Source organism: Pan troglodytes, chromosome 1 (assembly GCF_028858775.2).
Source record: "Pan troglodytes isolate AG18354 chromosome 1, NHGRI_mPanTro3-v2.0_pri, whole genome shotgun sequence".
Classification (NCBI taxonomy): domain Eukaryota; kingdom Metazoa; phylum Chordata; class Mammalia; order Primates; family Hominidae; genus Pan; species Pan troglodytes.
The window spans coordinates 162,450,336-162,470,638 of NC_072398.2; the positions used below are offsets into that span (position 1 = coordinate 162,450,336).

The 20,303-nt window shown below is 35.9% G+C and overlaps 1 long non-coding RNA gene across 1 annotated transcript in view; it reads right to left on the reverse strand.

The window, feature by feature from the left end:
• Nucleotides 1–201: 201 nt before the first annotated feature.
• LOC134809037 (uncharacterized) overlaps nt 202–20,303 on the reverse strand; it is a 41,687-nt gene continuing 21,585 nt past the window's right edge. Inside the window, exons 2-3 of the long non-coding RNA XR_010153537.1 lie at nt 9,362–9,519; nt 202–1,197 (exon numbers count right to left, since the gene is read on the reverse strand). This is a non-coding gene — a long non-coding RNA (uncharacterized LOC134809037). The remainder of the gene's footprint in view (nt 1,198–9,361; nt 9,520–20,303) is intronic.

Sequence of the window (20,303 nt, forward strand, 5' to 3'; positions counted from 1 at the left end):
GTAATGTTCCCAAATTTTCTAAGGAATTATAAAACACAGCATTCAGTACTTTTTATTAAATTGTATTCATATTTATCTGAACAATTGAATTTAGATTTAAGTTTTCTCAGAATATATTGCTTAAAAATAAAGTTTTCAGAAACTTTGAATTTTAGAAAAAGAATCTGGTATTTAAAATGAATACAAAACTGACGAAATCACTTAAGTGTAAAAGGATCGTTTTAATATGATTTGGGGAAGAATTAACAAAAATAAAAATATTTATTGAACTGTACCTTTTAATAATTCTGAGTAGATTTGAGATAATTTCATAATCACTGCATTACAGCAGAACTCCCTATAGAAACAGAGTAATGTTTTAAATTTATCCCCACAGTTCTCATAATCATTTAACTAATAAGTAGAAAATGAAACCAAAGCATAAAAGTATAAACATACAGAAAATAAACACAATGGTATTAAGGGGACCAGTTTAAGAACTTCCATTGTTATAAGGTATTAAGATGATGATAGCAATTTCTCAGGGTGCATATTTCCTAGATTATGTTTTGTCTGTCTATTGTGTACCAAAGAATTTATAATCAACTTTTCTATGTATTACATTTGGCTTTTCATTCCTTCATTCATTCAACAAATATTTATTGAGTAGCAACCATTTTGCAGCTGCTTTGTTAGATATTGGGTATATAAAGTTAGAATGAGAAAACAATTTTCCCATATCTCTGGTATTGACAATTTAATGGAGTATAACAGAATGTTCATATGGGATTTTGTCCTGTTTTAAAAATCACTGCAGAAGCTCAAAACTATATACAAAACATACCAAAAAATACATCATAAGCTTACAGAGTCACCAGGAGTTGGGGCCAGATACATATGTATTTTTAGGGACTAATGAGAGGCACTAATCCAAGAATTTTTTCTACCACATCCAGTGCTCATTCTTGTGACAGTCAAAACACATACAAGACTGTGAGGTAAGAAAAAAAGAATAAAAAAAGAGAAAAAAGACAAACAAAAAAAGTAAAAGAAAGAAAACTGTGAAATAGGAGAGCACAAGGCCTTTTCAGAAGCCCAGTGTCCAAGCAGGAAGACTCTTCTTCCCTTCTCAGCAGAAGCCTACAGGAATGCTTCTCCTTCCAAACTCCACAGGGAATAGGAAGCTTCAAGAAGATCACTTATGCAATACTAGGATTTCTGCAAGAAAAGAAGAGCATTTTGTTCTCTAGTTGTATACTTGTGGAACCAGCAGACTCACTAATCTGCCCCTTGGTCACCGTGAGCTGAGAAAAGATAAGGAAGACAAGGCTAAAAGAGAGGGAAGCAGTGGGACTGCCCTTATACACTTAAAGCTGGGGCAAGCAGACACCTCAGAGGTAGCTGAATTTGAGCTATCTTGCAGGAACTTCTCCCAAGAGGGACCCCAGCAGCAAGATGCTGTGGAATAAGGGAAAGACAAGAAGGAGGACAATACCAAGCCAAAGCTAGATCTCCTATATCAGATAATCAGCAGGAAACTTGACCAGGGCTCTCCTGTGCTCCATGACAGAAATGACCAATGTGAGCTAGAGACTTCTCATCAGTTAACGATTAACCACTTCTACTCCCAGTTCAGAAAGGAGAAGTTTGCCTGTTCCCTCTCCTTCCTCTCCACCTGAACCTAAGAGAGGATCTAGCACCTAGAAGATAAAGTGGGGTGGGGGAAACTCTACTCCAGCTGCTGAAGACATGAAAATTCTAACTATCCTTTGAAGAGAAAAGAGAGCTTTAAATGGAGTTTGAGGCCAAAGTCATAAAATATATAAGGGTAAAGTTTAAATATTGAAACAGAATTGCTCTAATAACTGAAAGAATGTGGAATATTAAAGAGCCTATTCACGATTCCACTAGGCAGAGTGAATGGCATTGCTTTTTCCAGAGTTTAGGCCAAGTCATGAGCAAAGCTAACAGTCACAGAAATAGAGATAAGCAGATGCATTGTTTTGAAAGATAGAAGCAGGCCTGGACCCCAAAAAAGGGATCTGAACTGAAGGTACAGACTTGGAAGCTCTCAGCTCTTCAAAATAATAACATTGATAAATAATGCTATTAGTAAAATATAATATTATTAACAATAACAGTTAACATCTATTAATCTCTTACTATTTGACTGGTACTTTACTGAGAGTTTTATATGAATTATATAATTTAATCTTTCACACAATCTTACGAGGTGGGTCTGAAAAACCAACCACTTTGGGCCCATTTTACTTAGAAGGAAAGTGAAAATTTAAAGAATTTAAGGACCCTGCTTCACTTCCTAACAGAACAGGTATCTAAAATAGTTCTGACTACAGTGGCCACGTGCTGAATCCAATTTATTAAACTACCTTCTTAACAATTTCTCTTTTTTTTTTTTCTTAACTGGGTTTGTTTTAGGGAAGGGAAGTAAAGGACATGAGAAATTTATTCATTTTATTTTATTTTTTCTTCCAACTTCTATTTTAGGTTCAGGAGGTACATGTGTGGGTTTCTTATATAGGTAAGTTGTGTGTCACAGAGATGTAGTATACAGATTATTTCGTCACTCAGCTACTAAGCATACTACTGGACAAGTAGTTTTTCGATACTTACTCTCCTCCCACTCTCCACTCTCATGTAGGCCCCAGTGCCTATTGTTCCCTTCTTAGTTGCTTTGTTAGATTGTATACTCAATGTTTAGCTCCTACTTATAAGCGAGAACATGTAGTATTTTGTTTTCTGTTCCTGCATTAATTCGCTGAGGATAATGGTCTCTGGCTCCACCCATGTTTCTGCAAAGGACATGATCTCATTCTTTTTTATGAATGTGTAGTATTCTATGATTTTAGGTACCACATTTTCTTTATCCAGTCCATTATTGTATATTTAGGTTGAATCCATGTCTTTGCTACTGTAAATAGTGCTGTAATGAACATACGCATGCTTGTGTCTTTATGGTAGAATGATTTACTTTCCTTTAGGTATATAACCCATAAGGGATTGCTGGGTCAATTGTTAAGTTCTTTGAGAAATTTCCAAACTGCATTCCACCATGGCAGAACTAGCTTATATTCCCACCAGCAGTGTATAAGCATTCCCTTTTCTCCACAACCTTGCCAGTATCTGTTATTTTTTTTTTTTACTTTTTAATCTGACTGGTCTGAGATGGTATCTCATTGTGGTTTTTATTAGAATTTTTCCAATGATTAGTGATGTTGAGCATTTTTTCCTATGCTTGCTGGCTATGTGTATGTATTCTTTTGGGAAGTATCTGTTCACATCCTTTGCCCATTTTGTAATGCGGTTGCTTATTTTTTTGCTTGTTGATTTGTTTAAGTTTCTTATAGATTCTGGACATTAGAACTTTGTTGAATGCACAGTTTGAAAATATTTTGTACCAGTCTGTAGGTTATCTGTTCACTCTTGATAGTTTCTTTTGCTATGCAGAAGTTCTTTCATTTAATTAGGTGCACTTGTCAATTTTTGTTTTTGTTGCAATTGCTTTTGTCATCTTCGTTATGAAATTTTTGCCAATGTTTATGTCCAGAATGATATTTCCTAGGTTTTCTTCCAGGGCTTTTTATGGTTTTGAATTTACATTTAAGTCTTTAATCTATCTTGAGTTGATTTTTGCATATAATGAAAGAAGGGGTCCAGTTTCTATAATCTGCATATGACTAGCCAGTTAGCACAGCACCATTTACTGAATAGGGAGTCCTTTCTCCATTACTTGTTTCTGTTGACTTTGTTGAAAATCAGATGGTTGTAGGTATGTGGCTTTATTTCTGGGTTCTTTAACCTGTTGCAACGGTCTGTGTTTGTTTTTGTACACGTACCATGCTGTCTTGGTTACTGTAGCCTTGTAGTGTAACTTGAAGTCAGGTAGTGTGGTACCTCTGGCTTTGTTCTTTTTGCTTAGGATTGCATTGGCTATTCAGGATTTTTTTGGTTCCATATGAATTTCAGAATAGTTCTTTCTAATTCTGTGTAAAATGTCGTTAGTAGTTTGCTAGAAATAGCATGAAATCTGTAAATTGCTTAGTGCAGTGTGACCATTTTAACAATATTTATTCTACCTATCCATGAGCATGAAATGTTTTTCCATTTTTTGTGTGTGGTCTCTGATTTCTTTTGGCAGTATTTTATAATTCTCATTGTAGAAATCTTTCACCTCATTAGTTAGCTGTATTCCTGGGTACTTTATTTTTTGTGGCTATTGTGAATGGGATTGCATTCTTGATTTGGCTCTCAGCTTGCATATTGTTGGTGTAAAGGAATGCTACTGATTTTTGTATCCTGAAACTTTACTAAAGTCGTTTGTCAGGAATAGGAGTCTTTTGGAGGGTCTTTAGGTTTACTAAGTATACAATCATGTCATTGATGAACAAAGATAATTTAACTTCCTTTTTTCTTATTTGGATAATTTTATTTTTTTCTCTTGCCTGATTGTTCTGTCTAGCACTTCCAGTACTATGCTGAATAGGAGTGGTGAGAATGGGCATCCTTGTCTTTTCTGGTTCTAAGATAAATGCTTCCAGCTTTTGCCCATTCAATATGATATTGGCTGTGGGTTTGTCATAGATGGTTCTTATTATTTTGAGGTATATTCCTTCAATGCCTAGTTTGTTGAGAGTTTTTAACATGAAGGGATCTAGAATTTTATAGAAAGCCTTTTCTTCATCTATTGAGATAATCATGTGATTTTGGTTTTTCTTTCTGTTTATGTGGCGAATCACATTTATTGATTTTTGTATGTTAAAGCAACTTTGCATCCCAGGAATAAAGCCTACTTGATCACGGTGGATTATCTTTTTGATATGCTGCTGGATTTTATTTGCTAATATTTTGTTGAAGATTTTTGTACTTGTGTTCATCAAATATATTGGCCCCAAGTTTTCTTTTGTTGTAGTTGTTGTGTCTTTGCCAGGTTTTGGTATCAGAATGATGCTGAGCTCATAGAATGAGTTAGGAAAGAGTCCTTCCTCCTCAATTTTTTGGAATATTTTTAGTAGGATTGGCACCAGCTCTTCTTTATACATCTGGTAGAATTCAGCTGTGAATCTGTCTGGTTCAGGGCTTTTTGTGTTGGTACGCTTTTCATTACTGATTCAATTTCAGAACTTGTTATTGGTCTGTTTGGGCTGTCAATTTCCTCCTGGTTCAATCTTTGGAGGTTGTATGTTTCCAGGGACTTATTCATTTCTTCTAAGTTTTCTAGTTTGTGTGCAAAGTGGTGTTTGTAACAGTAACTGAGGGTTTTTTTTTTCTTATTTCTGTGGGGTTTGACAGTAACGTCCCCTTTGTCATTTCTAATAGTGTTTATTTAGATCTTTTTTCAGTTTAGCTCTGATGTTTGTTATTTCTTTTCTTCTAGCTAGCTTTGAGGTTGATTTGTCTTGTTTTTCTAGTTTCTCTAGGTGTGGTGTTAGGTTGTTAGTTTGGGATTGCTCTTAACTTTTCTATTAATACTGTTTTAGCTGTGTCCCAGGGATTTATTTTTCCTTTCTTATTTTTTTTAGACAGAGTCACGCTCGGTCACCCAGACTGAAATGCAGTGGGGTGATCTCAGCTCACTGCAACCTTTGCCTCCCGTGTTCAAGAAATTCTCATGCCCCAGCCTCTCAAGTAGCTGGGATTACAGGCATGCGCCACCACACCCAGTTAATTTTTGTATTTTTAGTAGAGACAGACTTTCACCACGTTGCCCTGGCTAGTCTCAAACTCCTGGCCTCAAGTGATCTGCCCACCTTGGACTCCCAAAGTGCTGGGATTACAGGCATGAGCCACCACACCTGGCCCATCCCAGAGATTCTTATATGTTGTATCTTTGTTTTCATTAGTTTCAAATAATGTCTTGATTTCTGCCTTCATTTAACTGTTTACCCAAAAGTCATCCAAGAGTAGGTTAATTTCAATGTAATTGTATGATTTTGAGAGATATTCTAGGTATTGACTTCTCTTTTTATTGCACTGTGGTCCAAGAGTGTGGTTGTTATGATTTTGGGTTTTTTTAATTTGTTGAGAATTATTTTATGGGTGACTGTGTGAGCAGTTTTAGAGTATTGCCATGTGCAAATGAGAAGGATGTATATTCTATGGTTGTTCTGTGGAGTGTTCTGTAGATATCTGTTAGATCCATGTGGTCAAGTGTTGAATTCAGGTCCTGAATATCTTTGTTAGTCTTCCGTCATGATGATCTATCTAGTTCTGTCAGTGAGGTGTTGAAGTCTCCCACACTTATTCTGTGATTATCTAAGTCTCTAAGTCTCTTCCTAGGCATCTAATAACTTTTTTAAATGAATCTGGATGCTTCAGTGTCTGGTGCATATATTTTTAGAATAACTAAGTCTTCTTGTTGAATTAAACCCTTTATCATTATGTAATAACCTTCTTTGTCTTTCTTGATTGTTGTTGATTTAAAGTCTGTTTGTCTGAAATTAGCTCCATCTCTTTACTTTGAGCCTATGGGTGTCATTGCATGTGAGATGGGTCTCTTGAAGACAGCATAAAATTGGATCTTGCTTCTTTATCTAGCTTGCTACTCTGTGCCTTTTAATTGGGATATTTAGCTCATTTACATTCAAGGCTAATATTGATATGTGTGGATTCGGTCCTGTCATCATGTTCTTAGCTGGTTGTTATGCAGACTTGATTGTAAAGTTGCTTTATAGTGTCAACAGTCTGTGTACTTAAGTGTGCTTTTGTGATGGCCAGCAACAGTCTTTCATTTCCATGTTTAGCACTCCCTTAAGGACCTCTTGTAAGGCTGGTCTGGTGGTAACAAATTCTCTTAGCATTTGCTTGTCTAAAAAGAAAGTTATTTCTCTTTTGCTTATAAGGCTTAATTTGGCTGAATACAAAATTCTTGGTTATAATTTCTTTTTTTAAGAATGCTGAATATAGACCCTCAGTCTCCTCTGGCTTGTAGAGTTTCTGCTGAAAGGTCCATTGTTAGCCTGATGGGGTTTCCTTGCAGGTGACCTGCCCCATCTCTTTAGCTGCCTTTATTTTTTCTTTCACATTGACCTTGGAGAATCTGATGACTATGTGTCTTGGAGATGGTTGTCTTGTGTAGTATCTCACAGGGATTCTCTACATTTCCTAAATTTGTCAAATTCTCTAGAAAAGTTGAGGAAATTTTCTTTCTGTTCCTCTCTTTGAGGGATACCAATAAGTCACACATTTAGTCTCTTTACATAATTCCATCTTTCTCAGTGGTTTTGTTGATTCTTTTTACTCTTTTTTCTTTATTTTTGTCTGACTGAGTTGATTTGAAGAACCAGTGTTTGAGCTCTCAGATTCTTTCCTCACTTTGGTCTATACTGCTATTAATATTTGTGATTGTATTCTGAAATTCATATAGTGAGTTTTTCAGCTCCATCAGATCAGTTTGGTTCTTTCTTAAAATGGCTATTTTGTATTTCAGCTCTTGTATCATTTTATCAGTTTCCCTAGATTCCTTAAATTGGGTTTTGACTTTCTCCTTAATCTTGATGATCATTGTTTCTATCCAAATCCTGAATTTTATGTCTGTCATTTCAGCCATCTCAGCCTGGTTAAGAGCCATAGCCAAGGAACTAGTGCAATCACCTGGAAGTAAGAAGATACTCTGGCTTTTTGAGTTGCCAGAGTTCTTGTGCTGGTTCTTTCTCATCTGTGTAGCCTCGTGTTCCTTTAATCTTTGAAGTTGCTGCCCTTTGGGTGGGTTTTTTTGCTTTTACATTATTTAAGGCCCTTGAGGATTTGACTGTGGTATAAGCTAACTTCAGTTGACAGGCTTTGTTTCTGATAGATTTTCAGGGGCTCAAGACTCACCTCAGCACTCCTGGGCTGCATGCTCTAGCCCTAGGGAACTGGTATTAGGCCCAGTGCTTTGTTCTTTGGCCCCTCAAGGTTAAGCACCTGCTGCACTGGAGGGGCTGAGGTATTCCTGGTCTGCTGACAAAAACACTCCAATGGGAGGTGCCAGCCAAAGCTTTCCATTGAGGCAGTGGCAGCAGCATCTGCACTCCAGTGTGCATGCCAACAAATCAGCACCTGAACATTTTCAACAGTGTGAAACTAAATATTATCATCAGGACATGAATAAAGTAAAAAGAAAGACAAACTCCAAAAAACACTTAAAGCAGAGAAGCCAGGAAGATGGGTGGAAAATCAAGAGAGGTTAATTTAGATATTTTGTAAGATGAGGCTAGCATGATCATTACAGAGATATTAAAGACTTCTTTTTTACCTCAACTAACTAGTGTTGACAGCCCCATTTAGGCTGAAAATAATGAATTTATAATATCACATTCCTTTGCTGGTGGTTCATATGTTTTCACAGGTAAAATGCTTGTTTTGTTTACAAAATAACACTTCATTTAACAGCTCTATTTTCTATTATTGATAACAGCTGCATAAAGAAAAGTGCATAATTGATAATTTCATCAGATGTATGTAACTATATGGAAAAGGTATAGTTAGATGGGTATATATGCCTTTTTAAAAATTGAACACATTTTGTAGATCACATTCTTTAAACATGATTATTTTCATGGGTTGCAGAACATTCTCTGTTCACAGTTTGATGCAGAAACTGAATTAAGACTATTGTGGTTCATTTTGTAACTAAATATCCAAAGCTATTGCATTCACTATGCCTCATTTTATATAGCCACACTTCATTTCACTGATATCGCCCAGGAATAAGGTACTCAACATCGATCAATTTTTCAGGTAGCTGAAGCTTACCCACTATATGAGTGAACTGACTTTATTTTAATTTGAAGGAAATCTAAAATATGTCATACACTTTCAGTCCTTCTTACAGAAAGTATATTATATAAAAGTATATTATATAAAATTTATAAAATTTATCTTTTTCTTGATGGTCTTGAATCATTCTTATAAACTTCAGGGTTTGCATTGCACTACAATGTAGCAATGCCCTGAGGGGCAAGTCATGTAGAGCTGTTTACCTTGAGACAAAGATCACATCATGATTGGCATAATCATTCTGAATAAAATAAAGCAAAACTAAGAATGCCATGTGCTTTGAATCCAGCCATATGTGGTTTAAAATCTTGGGTCGCTTATTTAAGGTCAGGATTACTCTTTAGGTAAGTTATTAACCACTTATAATTCTTTGTTTTCCTATTAGTAAAATGGGTATAGAATTAAAAGCTAATATTTAATATGTACTAATTGTCAGATATTGTACTACAGCATTGACTCCACAATGATGAGAAATAGTATAGTGAGATTAAAAATCAGACTTTGGAGTCAGACCACTTCCTATCTCTGTGACCATATACAGATTATTTGACTTTCCATGTCTTATTTTCCTCATTGGTAAAAATGAGATCATAAAAATACCTACCTTCTGGAGTTATTGTTGGAGTTAATACATTTGTAACACTTAGAGGAGTGCCAGGATTGTAGTACGCATTGAGTAAGTGATGATGATGATGATGATGATGATCTCATTTTATCCTCATAGCAGTCCTGAGAGTTCATTAATATTATGACTTCCTTATCCTAGAAATGAAGAAACTAAGGCTTAGAGATGTTAAGCAACTTGTGAAGGTCACAGCACTAGTAAAAAAGTACTGATTCCAGACCCAAGGAAACATGGACCACTAAGAGGACAATCCAAGATGTATTGCTCACACTGTCAGAGATGGCTTTGTTGTTCTTCAGGGTACAACCTGTATAGCTCTGTGAAACAGCCCTGCCACTAAGATAGGCTGCCTCCCTATTTCATGCAACATTTTTTGAAGGTTAACTGAAACAAAGTGTATGGAGGCAGCCAACACAGTTTCTTGTATATAGACCTAATAAATGCGAGGTGCTTTGCACCTCTTCATGCTTCAGTTTTGTTTAACCCTTTTGGCTGCATGCAATCTGGTACATTCTGCACCTAAGGAGAAATTAGATAATTTGTCAATTCAATAATTAACTATAAGCTACTTTTAGGCCTGAAAAATATGCTCTTATCTTCTTTTAGAAAAAGTTTAAGGATATTTTGATAGATTTTTTTATTCTGGGTGTGATAGGCAGCTTCCAAAATGGCCCCCAGTGATCCTTACCTCCTGTTATTTATTCCCTTGGGTGATGTCTTATTTTTTGAGTATAGGCTGAACCTAGTGACTTGCTTCTAACAAATAGAATATGGTAAACGTGATGGATGACACTTCTGAGATTAGGTTATAAAACTATGACTCCTTGCTTGCTTGCACTCTCTCTTGCATACTTATACTTGCTCACCTGGATGAAGCCAGCTGCCCTGTTGTGGGTCGTCCTACGGAGAGGCACACCTGATAAAAGCTGAAGGCAGCCTCCAAACAATAGCAGCAAAGAACTAAGGCCTTCAGTCCAAGAACTCGCAAGGAACTGAATCTTGCCAACAACTACCTGAGTATGCCTGGGAGCAGATCCAGCCCAGACAAACCTTGTGATGACTACAGCCTCAAGGTTGATGAAAGCATTGTTAGTCAGAGGACCCAGCTAATTCAGGTCCAAATTCCTGGCCCATAGAAAATGCCAACTAATAAATGGTTTTTTAGGCCACTGAATTCTGGGGTAATTTGTTATGTAGCAATAGAAACGTAATACACTGGGGCTTTTTCTACTTAGTCTCAAATCTCTGCTTGTGTTTTATATGGTTAACCAAGATCATACTACTAAAAAGAGACATGGAACCAGCAATAATTTCTAACATAACTTTTGCCACACAGTATTGTCATTTTCTGATTCCTTTCTTGCCAGTCATGCTAGACTGTGAGCTCCTTGATGGCTGAAACTGTATCTTTTATCTCTATTTTCTAAAATTATAATACTTGTTATCTAGTAATTAAAATATCTGGAGCCAAAGATGAAGTACAAACTCAAAAGAAGCAAAAGTGTGGGAGGATATGGGGAGAAAGAAGAAAAGACTGTAATTCAAGAAGCGATTTCTAATTTTGAAATCCTAAAGAAAACAAACCAGAAGGAGAATAAAGTGTGAAATGTGACAGTAATTTTGCTTGGCATACAAGCCATTTTTAATTTGCCTAGAAGTAGTAACTTATGATAGGCAATAACCACATGTGGAAGAATTAGTGGTGGGCAAAGCTCCCTCCTTGCTTTTGAGAAACGCCTAGAGTTAATCGCTAATAACCTAACCCCTCTCTAACACTTCCTGGCCTCAGAAATGAGAGCCCAGGACCACAGCATCACATCCGGTTCTATTTCCAGACACATCATGGCAAAAGGATGGGGAAAACACCTCAACACATCACTTAGATCTGGCTGCTGGTCAACAAAACAAATTGTCTATATGGAGTTTCATGAGGAGAAGTTTAAAAAGCTGATATTGCATTGCCTTAAGAAAAGGCACTTGCAGGCCAGGCGTGGTGGCTCACTTCTGTAATCCTAGCACTTTGGTAGGCCGAGACAGGTGGATCACTTGAGGTCAGGAGTTCAAGACCAGACTGGCCAACATGGTGAACCCCCCATCTTTATTAAAAACACAAAAATTAGCCGGGAATGGTGTCTTGCACCTGTGGTGCCAGCTACTCAGGAGGCTGAGGCAAGAGAATCGCTTGAACTCAGGAAGCCAAGATTGCAGTGAGCCGAGTTCACACCACTGTACCACTGCAGCCTGGGTGACAGAGTGAGACTCTGTCTTAAAAAAAAAAAAAAAAAGGAAAACACTTGCTTAGTATACTTTATCTGACCAAGGACCAAGTTGACCTGATCTTTGATAAGAATTCACTTTTCCCTAATTTCTTGGGATTTGGTCATAATTGGGTTTTGTGTAATTACTGTAATAGCTTAACTAATTTGTGCTTTTAAATTAATAGCAAAATTATTAGAATTATCCATATTTTTCTAGTCTATTCCTTGTTACTTATATTATCAGGGATAAAATAGGAAAGAGAAGACATCCTATGGACCAGAACACTGGGGATTTGGCCTCAAGTCTTAGATATCCAGCTAATCAAATGTATCCTTAGATGATATTTAACTTCTTTATGGCTTAGTTTCTTTATTACTCCAATTATTATGGTAACTGCTATTGAAATTTTGTCTAGATAAAGTGAGATGCTCAAGGTGAAAAGCCTTTGACAAGGTTAAATGAGCTGCTCAATACAAATTAAAACACAGACGTCAATCTGCATCTATTACAACCCTCCAGAAAGGATTAACCTTCTATAAGAAATTTTTCTTAATTCTAGCTTCATCAGCAATCTCCTTTCCCTAGAGTTCTTCTGTACTTTTTACATGTTTTATATTATCATGTGCTTATTTCTAATTATAATAATTTTCATTCAAGTTGATGGTACAAAAGTCAAAAATATTGTAAGATAAATATCAATGTGAACTTCCACTTGCCCATTAGCACCAAACCAAACTACACCTGTGCCCTTGTGTAATTTTTTGACCTCTCCAATAACTTGATTAAATATTATACATCTAGAATGTTCCACAGCACCTACTTTCACCACCAGCAACAATCGGTCAATGCCTTCAGAGTCACATTTTTCAGGATGCCTTATACTATTATTCTAGGATATACAAAGTATTATTTCCAGGAAGTTGGAGTTTATAGAGAACCAAACCTCCCAGTTTTGGGAAAATCCATGCCTGAGACAAGGCCCCTTTAAAAAAAGAATTTTTTTTTTTAATCTTCATTTTGGTCCTAAGAAGCCCAGGTTACTCTCTCCAACTTTACCTGATACCTGATTGGAACTAGGCCATGGTACACCCTTTCAACACACAAGTCCAGTACTTGTGCCTATAACTCTAGGTAAACATCAAGATAGATACTTTGTGTGCTACCCCCAGGCCAGTGAGGTAAACCTTGCTGGATTAGAGAGCCCAATACCAGCATGCCTTCTTCTTCTGCTGCTGTAAGAGGAGCTCTTCTCCTCACCGTTTCTCCAAAACTCATCTCCCTGGCATCTAGGGAGTTCCTCCGCATTTGGCACAGGTAAAACTGAGTATACACATGTCATAACATAATTCTTAGTTGATTAATATATCATCTCTATTTTTTCTTAGGTTCTCTACTCTCACTGCTTCATTGTACCAGATTCACTTTTCCTTGTCTTTCGGAGACTGGAGTAATGGGAAGGAAGGTGAAGAGGAGAGGTTCACTATCTCCACAAGAGTACCTATCTGAGGGTCCTACCTCAACAAGAACATTATAGAGATGCTGAATCACCATGTCACCATGGGGTTGGTTAGCATTGCAGTCCCTCAATTATAATCATGGTGCCCTATTCTGGAGTTACTTCTGTGGCATGAAGGCATCTGCCAGTGCCTTCCAAACCACCCAAACTTCCAGGGTAAGCACTCTTATCTCCCAGGGTACACCAGTTATTCCTCAATATTATTCTGGATTTTAGAGAGTATATAGTGAAGAGCCCTAAACTGTGCTCTTTTATAAGCCAGGAAGCTGGTCCTAGAAAAATATCATGTTCCATCCAGCTAATGTTAAGTTTCCTCTTATGTGAATGCTGTTCATGCCATTATCAAAGCACCAAACAGCATTGTATTGAAGTTATCCCACCTTTTTTGTTAAAGTGTACATTCTTTACAGACAACTACCAGATCACAGCATATTTCTTAGAGCTATATGTCTGCATATGTCTTTTGAATTGAATTGCATTAAGTCAGGGATGTGATCCTGGGAAATTCTGAATCTCTGAGTTCTCTTTGCTATATTTTATATTATCAACAAGAAAATGTTCCTAAAAATCTCATAATAAAAATATTAAGCAATTTTCAATATGAATTTTCTAGAACATTGAATTTATGATTGTAAAAATTATTTCTAATTCTTTAGTATTGCTGTCATTAAATTTTTCAAAAATATGTACATCTCAATATCAATGTATATTAATATTCTAATTCTTTGACCTAAGTAAATGTTGCTTTATTCAACTACCACAGTAAGATTCTGTCACTATAATAAAAAATCCAATACTTTTCATTTTAAAATAAATATGGTAGTACAAAACAGTATTATAAAAGATTGTGGATGCTTGGATAAGCAGTGGTTAGGAAGTAGAAAAGCATCATATTTCCTATATTAATCATGATTTAAAGACATAATAAAATCTTAAAATTAAGCAACTGAGTAATTGAGTAGCAGAATAGAAATTGCTTTCAGTGAAAAAGCTAGTCCATCATTTTCAGTTTTAGACCATTAATTATAGAGTATTCTTACTTACTGCTTTCTATTAGTAATAGATGGTTTCATGGTAATAAATGCAACGTAAATTTAGCTCTTTATAATTCCTTATGACCTCTTGATTTTAAAGTTGACAAATCTCCTTAGATTATAATGTTCTGTAAAATATTCCATGTATATAGGAGTCAAATGCTATCCAATGTATTTACCACTCCAAAATTGCCCCTAAACTACCCACTCAACCACAAATACACATAAAGAACCTATAGAGGTACAATCTTTATTTTCTTTTGTATGATAGTACAATCTCACTCTCTCTAAAGTGGCAGATAAGGTTGCCTTTTGTGAAAAAGCAGAGTATTGCAGTTCATGTCATATTTCTTCACTTATTCTACAGCATTTATTGATAGACACAATATGGCCTTTCATGGAAACTACAGTCATTGGACTGTCATTGGCATATATTAACACTCAAGCTCACTGCATTCTTGAGACTGTGTCCATTCAAGCACAACCTGGGCAACTTGAGTAGTTCTTCTTTAAGTACTCCATTTAATAGAAGCCCACCTACTCATACATTTTGTAACACCCAGGTTCTCCATCAGAGCATCTAGGACCCCATGTGCTGTCACTCACAGAAGTCTGAAGTTCACCTGCAAATAACCTGAAGTAAATTATCATGATCCCAAATCCTTTTGTCCATGATTACAAAAATATTTAGTTATACCACCACCTTTCATTCTTGCTCTTTCTCTCTTGGAGGCTTTGGACTCTATAGGCTGGTCTACACTCCATTCATCACCATTGGCCAGCCAAACAAGATTGTTTTTCTCTTACTATGCTATAGAAGAATATTCAGAAATTAACTTGAAGGCATGCACTCAGAAATGTAACTTCCAATGACAAGAGGAGGAAAAGAAAACAAAAGTTATCTGAGAGCAAGCTAGCAGAGAAATTAAAATAATATATTCTACACTTCAAAGCCATGGTGATTTGTCTGGAAAAGTGAGGATAAAATGAGTAATGAATTTAACAGAGATGGTATTTATATTTCACAAGGGCAGAATGATCCCTAAAGAATAAGAAATGTGGAAGGAAACTGGAAATAAAATGGTAAGACAAGCAAATATATAAATGGATCTGCTGTCAGACAAGATAACAGTGAAGGTAAGCTGTTAACAGATGGCATCAAGAAGCATTGTAATATGATTGGCCTAGGAGACAATATACATATAAAATTATTTATTAGTAGTTGACAGCGATGCATGAGAACATTAACGTTTCTTTATGATTGATTACTGTTTTTATTCATTTGTATCTGATCAGAATTTTGTATTAATTAGAACCTCAGCATTATTTAACGTAGAGAAAAAGTATAAATTTTGCTGGGCACTCACTCTTTAGAAGAGACAAAATAACTTTGAAGTGGGACCATAAAGCATCACGATTTACAGGCTACAAGTCTCAGGGGAGGCCCTTATACAGAGTTTCTCACAAGGCAAAAAGCGTTTCTAACACCTCTTCACGTGGTTGATTTATACTTGGTGTTGAATATTATCCTAGGCCTTCTTTGAGCTAAATGTCCCTCCAATATACCTCCACAAATCGTATACCTCTCTTATCAGAGCAACAATTAAACCTTATTTTATTGGCTTGTATTTCTTGCTAGACTGTAACTTGGAGTGAAACTGTATTTTCCTGACTAATATAGACCCAGATCTAACAAAGTTACCAGAACATAGTAGGCAGTCAACGAATATTTATTGAAGTAATGAAAGAGCACTTAGATAGGAGTGATGACTTACAAAAGAGTCAAAAATATCTAGTTTTTAAACTAGATTTCTTTTAAGAAATTTGTCATTTCTTGATAGGCACTCCTAAAGAATCTTAAAAAGGATTGATGTTATGGCCCCTAGGAAATGTATGCCTATTAGAAGCTTAGGCTTCTAGGAAGTAGACATCCAACCTAAATACATTTTCATTATGGTGACAGAGAAAGGCAAATATGCTAGACCCATTTCTATCCAAGCCTGATTCTCAGAGTCTAGCAGTTCACTTTATAGTGTCCATGATACCATGTTTCCTATATTTAGAATTACTTCTAATAACTGAAACCCAATGTCTAAATTCTCCAGTGTGCAGTGAAGATAGAATTACATTAAAAGTTCATGAGCTTTAAAGTGCCAACTGCAATATAACCCCATTACAATTGCTTGTAACTGTACCATAACCATGTTTTATGAAGAGACAACCTATGAATAAGTTAGCATTTTGATCATTATTTGGTACATATGAACACTTTATTTTTCCCCTTTATTTTTTAATAGTTAACATATGCCTTGAATAGTAGTTTTTCAGTTATAAATAACTTCTCTTAATATAAGACTAAAAAAGATTTTTAGTCCTTGTGTCTGATTATCCAAGAATTTCATTGTGAATAATTTTATTTTTAAATTTATTTTCAAGTATAAAAATGAACCTATTAATTTTAAGGAAAAAGGAAACAAGTATAGTAACACAAAAAATGTTATATATTATATTTAAATTTTTTAAAGAACAAACACTACTAAAATGGTTGGGATGATTTAATTGATAGGGTATTTTTGTACTGTGGTTATTATTTTTGCTACATAGTGTAACAGTTTTATTATTTCTGCAGAAACACTGAAGCTTTTTTAAATTTTGAATTATTCGAATACAAAGATCTACAAATAAGAATGTAGAAAAATGTAAAAATATTTAAAAAATCAATTACATACTGAGCCTGCAGCAAATACTATGAGAACTAAACAGCAATGTGAAGATTATTTCTTTCAGAATAACAAAGAACAATTATCTTAATATCTAGAAAAGGAATTTTACAAGAGAGAAATTCAATTTTCCCTCATAAAAAATTATTGGCAAAAAATTCATTTAAAAATTCTTTATTTGATAAGTTATGATATCCTCTCACTCAATAATCAAGCAACTATTTATTAGTAATTCACTATTGTACCTAATACAGGTATAAAACCTGAACAGATGCATCCAGCAGCTGTTTGAGAACTCTGAAAAGTAAGTGGCAAGGAGACTGGGAAGAAAATCAGATATCAAAGTACCACTGAAAGGGCAGTGAGTTTTAACTTTTATTTTACTCTAGCATCTCCTGTCCTGGACTCAATTCAGCAGGAAATCTGGAAATAGAATTTGATTGTAAACAGATAAAGTGCCAGGAGAATTCCTCCAGTTCTGGCTTAAGAAGCTCAAGGAGTGGAAAAGCAATCTCCCAACACTCAGAGAATGCAGGAACTCCATTTTTCTTTCTTGTTCTCCATTCTCTCATGTCCCTGCCCCCAAGCAATCCAACAGTGGCTCAAAGACCATGACTGAGGTAGCATTGGGAGGTACAAGGGCTGAAAACTCTAAGGGAGGAAAACTTTCATTTCCAGTCACAGGAGCTGTAATTAAAGGAAGTAAGGTAATTTTTCCCCACCCTCTTCGAAATGGTTTGGCCCTGTGTCCCCATCCAAATTTCATATTGAATTGTAATCCCCACGTGTCTAGGGAGGGACCTGTAATGCCTCAAGTCAAGGGAGGGAGGTGATTGGATCACAGGGATGGTTTCCCCCATGCTGTTCTCATGACAGTCAGTGAGTTCTCAAGAGATCTGATGATTTTATATGTGTTTGGAAGTTCCTCCTTTGGTTTTCTCTCTCACCCGCCACCTTGTAGGACATGCCTGCTTCCCCTTCCACCAGAATTGCAAGTTTCCTGACACCTCCCCAGCCATGCAGATCTGTGAGTCAATTAAACCTCTTTTCTTTATAAATTACCCAGTCTCAGGCAGTTCTTTATAACAGTGAGAACATGTACTAACACACTCTTATTATCTTGTTGCTTTGTACCAGATGTGGAGAGAGTCACAAGAAGTGCGTGTCAGAGTGGAGTAATAAAGATACAGTAAGAGGACTAATGAGGGGAGCCCCAGGAAACAGGAAAGTACAGGAAAGAGTGCAGATACAAAATCTTGAAATCTTGAAATAAAATACAGTTGATATTTGAACAACAAAAGATTGAACTGCATGAGTCCACACAGTGGATATTTTTCAATAAATACAGTCAGCTCTCTGTATTGGCAGATTCCATATCCACAGTCAAACATGAATTGAAAGTACAATATTCATGGAATGTGAAACTTGAGCATACAAAGGCCACCTTTTTGTATCTGAGGGTCCCACAGGGCTGACTGTGGAACTTGAGTATGCACAGATTTTGGTATCCACAGGGGGATCTTAACCAATCCTCTGCAGATAGGGAGGAATGATTATAGAAAATATAAAGAAGAACCAGATGGATATTTTAGAACTAAAAGATGCAATAACAAATTTTAAATCTTACCAGTTGGGCTCAGTAGCAGAATAGAGAGGACAAAAAAAAAACTACTGAAGATAGAACAATAGAAATTATCATCGTCCCCCCTTATGCAAGGTTTTGCTTACCCATGGTCAACTGCAATCTGAAATATTAAATAGAAATACCAGAAGAAAGAATACACAACTTTTAAAACATGTGTGGTTCTGAGTAGCATGATGAAATCTCACACCATCCCACTTTGTTCCACTCAGGACATGAAATCATCCCTTTCTCAAAGCATATCCACACTGTGTATTCTACGTGTCCATTAGTCTCTTAGTGGCCCCATATTTGTTGTCACATCAACTGTTGTGGTATAGCAGAGCTTGTATTCAAGTAACCCTTATTTATTTACTATTGTTCCCAAGGTATAAGTAGTAATGCCGGCAATTCGGATATGCAAAAGAGAAGCCCTCAGGTGCTTCTTTTAAGTGAAAAGGTTGTTAAAAACTTCAGTTGAATTAAATTTGAAAGAGTTTAATTGAGCAATGAATGCTTTACAAATTGGAAAGCATCCCAAGCCAGGGTATGCTTAGAGACTTCAGCATAGCCATGTGGTGGAAGAAGATTTATGAACAGAAAAAGGAAAGTAACCTACAGAAATCGGAAGTGAGGTGCAGAAACAGCTGGATCAGTTACTGTTGGTGTTTGCCTTATTTGAACATGGTTTGAATAGCTGGCTACATTTGATTGGCCAAAGCTCGGTGATTGGCACAAGTATAGGCTATGGTCTGTTACATCTCCACTTGTTATAGTTCACAATGTGCAGAGAACCCTTTAGGCTGAACTTAGATTATATAAGGATGCAGCTTTAGGCTAAACTTGATTTAATAAGGTGAAAGTTTTCAATTTAATAAAGAAATGAAATAAATCATATGCCGAGATTACTAAGATTACAGTAAGAATGAATGTTCTATTTGTGAAATTGTAAAGAAGGAAAAGGAAATGTGCACATAGTCTATACAGGGTTTGATACTATCTGCCTTTCAAATATCCATGAGGGGTCTTGGAACGTAACCCCTGAGAATAAGGGGGAACTATGGTATATGATCTGAAAAGCAGGGGAAAAATGATTGAGAAACCTCAGGAACATGTGGTGCGATAATGAAAGAACTAATATTCTGTTATTTTAGTCACAGAGACAAGAGAGAATATGTTAATTTTAAAAACCTTGAAGAAATAAGGGCTGAAAATAACCCAAATGTGAAGAAAAGACATTAAGCTACAGATTCAAAAAATTCAGCAAACCCAAACAGAAAAATAACAACAACAACAAAAAAATCATGCCCAGAGCCATCCTATTCCAACTGCTGAAAACTAAAGACAAAGAAAGTATCATGAAAAAAGCCAAAGAAAAATGATGTATTACTTATAGGGAAACATTTATTCTAATGACTGCAGCTGTCTCATTGAGGCCAGAAGGAAGTGAAACAACATTTATAAAGTGCTGAAAGAAAATAATTTCAACCCAGAATTCCATATTCAGAGAAAATGTCTTTTAGGAATTAAGATAAAATATTCTCAGATGGATAATAAACTAAAAAATGTGTTGCCAGCAGATCTGTTCTAAAAGAATCGTTAAAGGAACTTCTTCAGACAAAAGGAAAATAATACCCAAAAGATGCCTGTAGCATGGAGAATGAAGGAAGAACAACAGAAATGTTAAGCATCTCAGTAAATATAACAAAGTCTTCTTGTCTTCTGTAGTTGTTTAAAGTGTGTTTGATCTTTTAAAGCAAAAATTGTAACA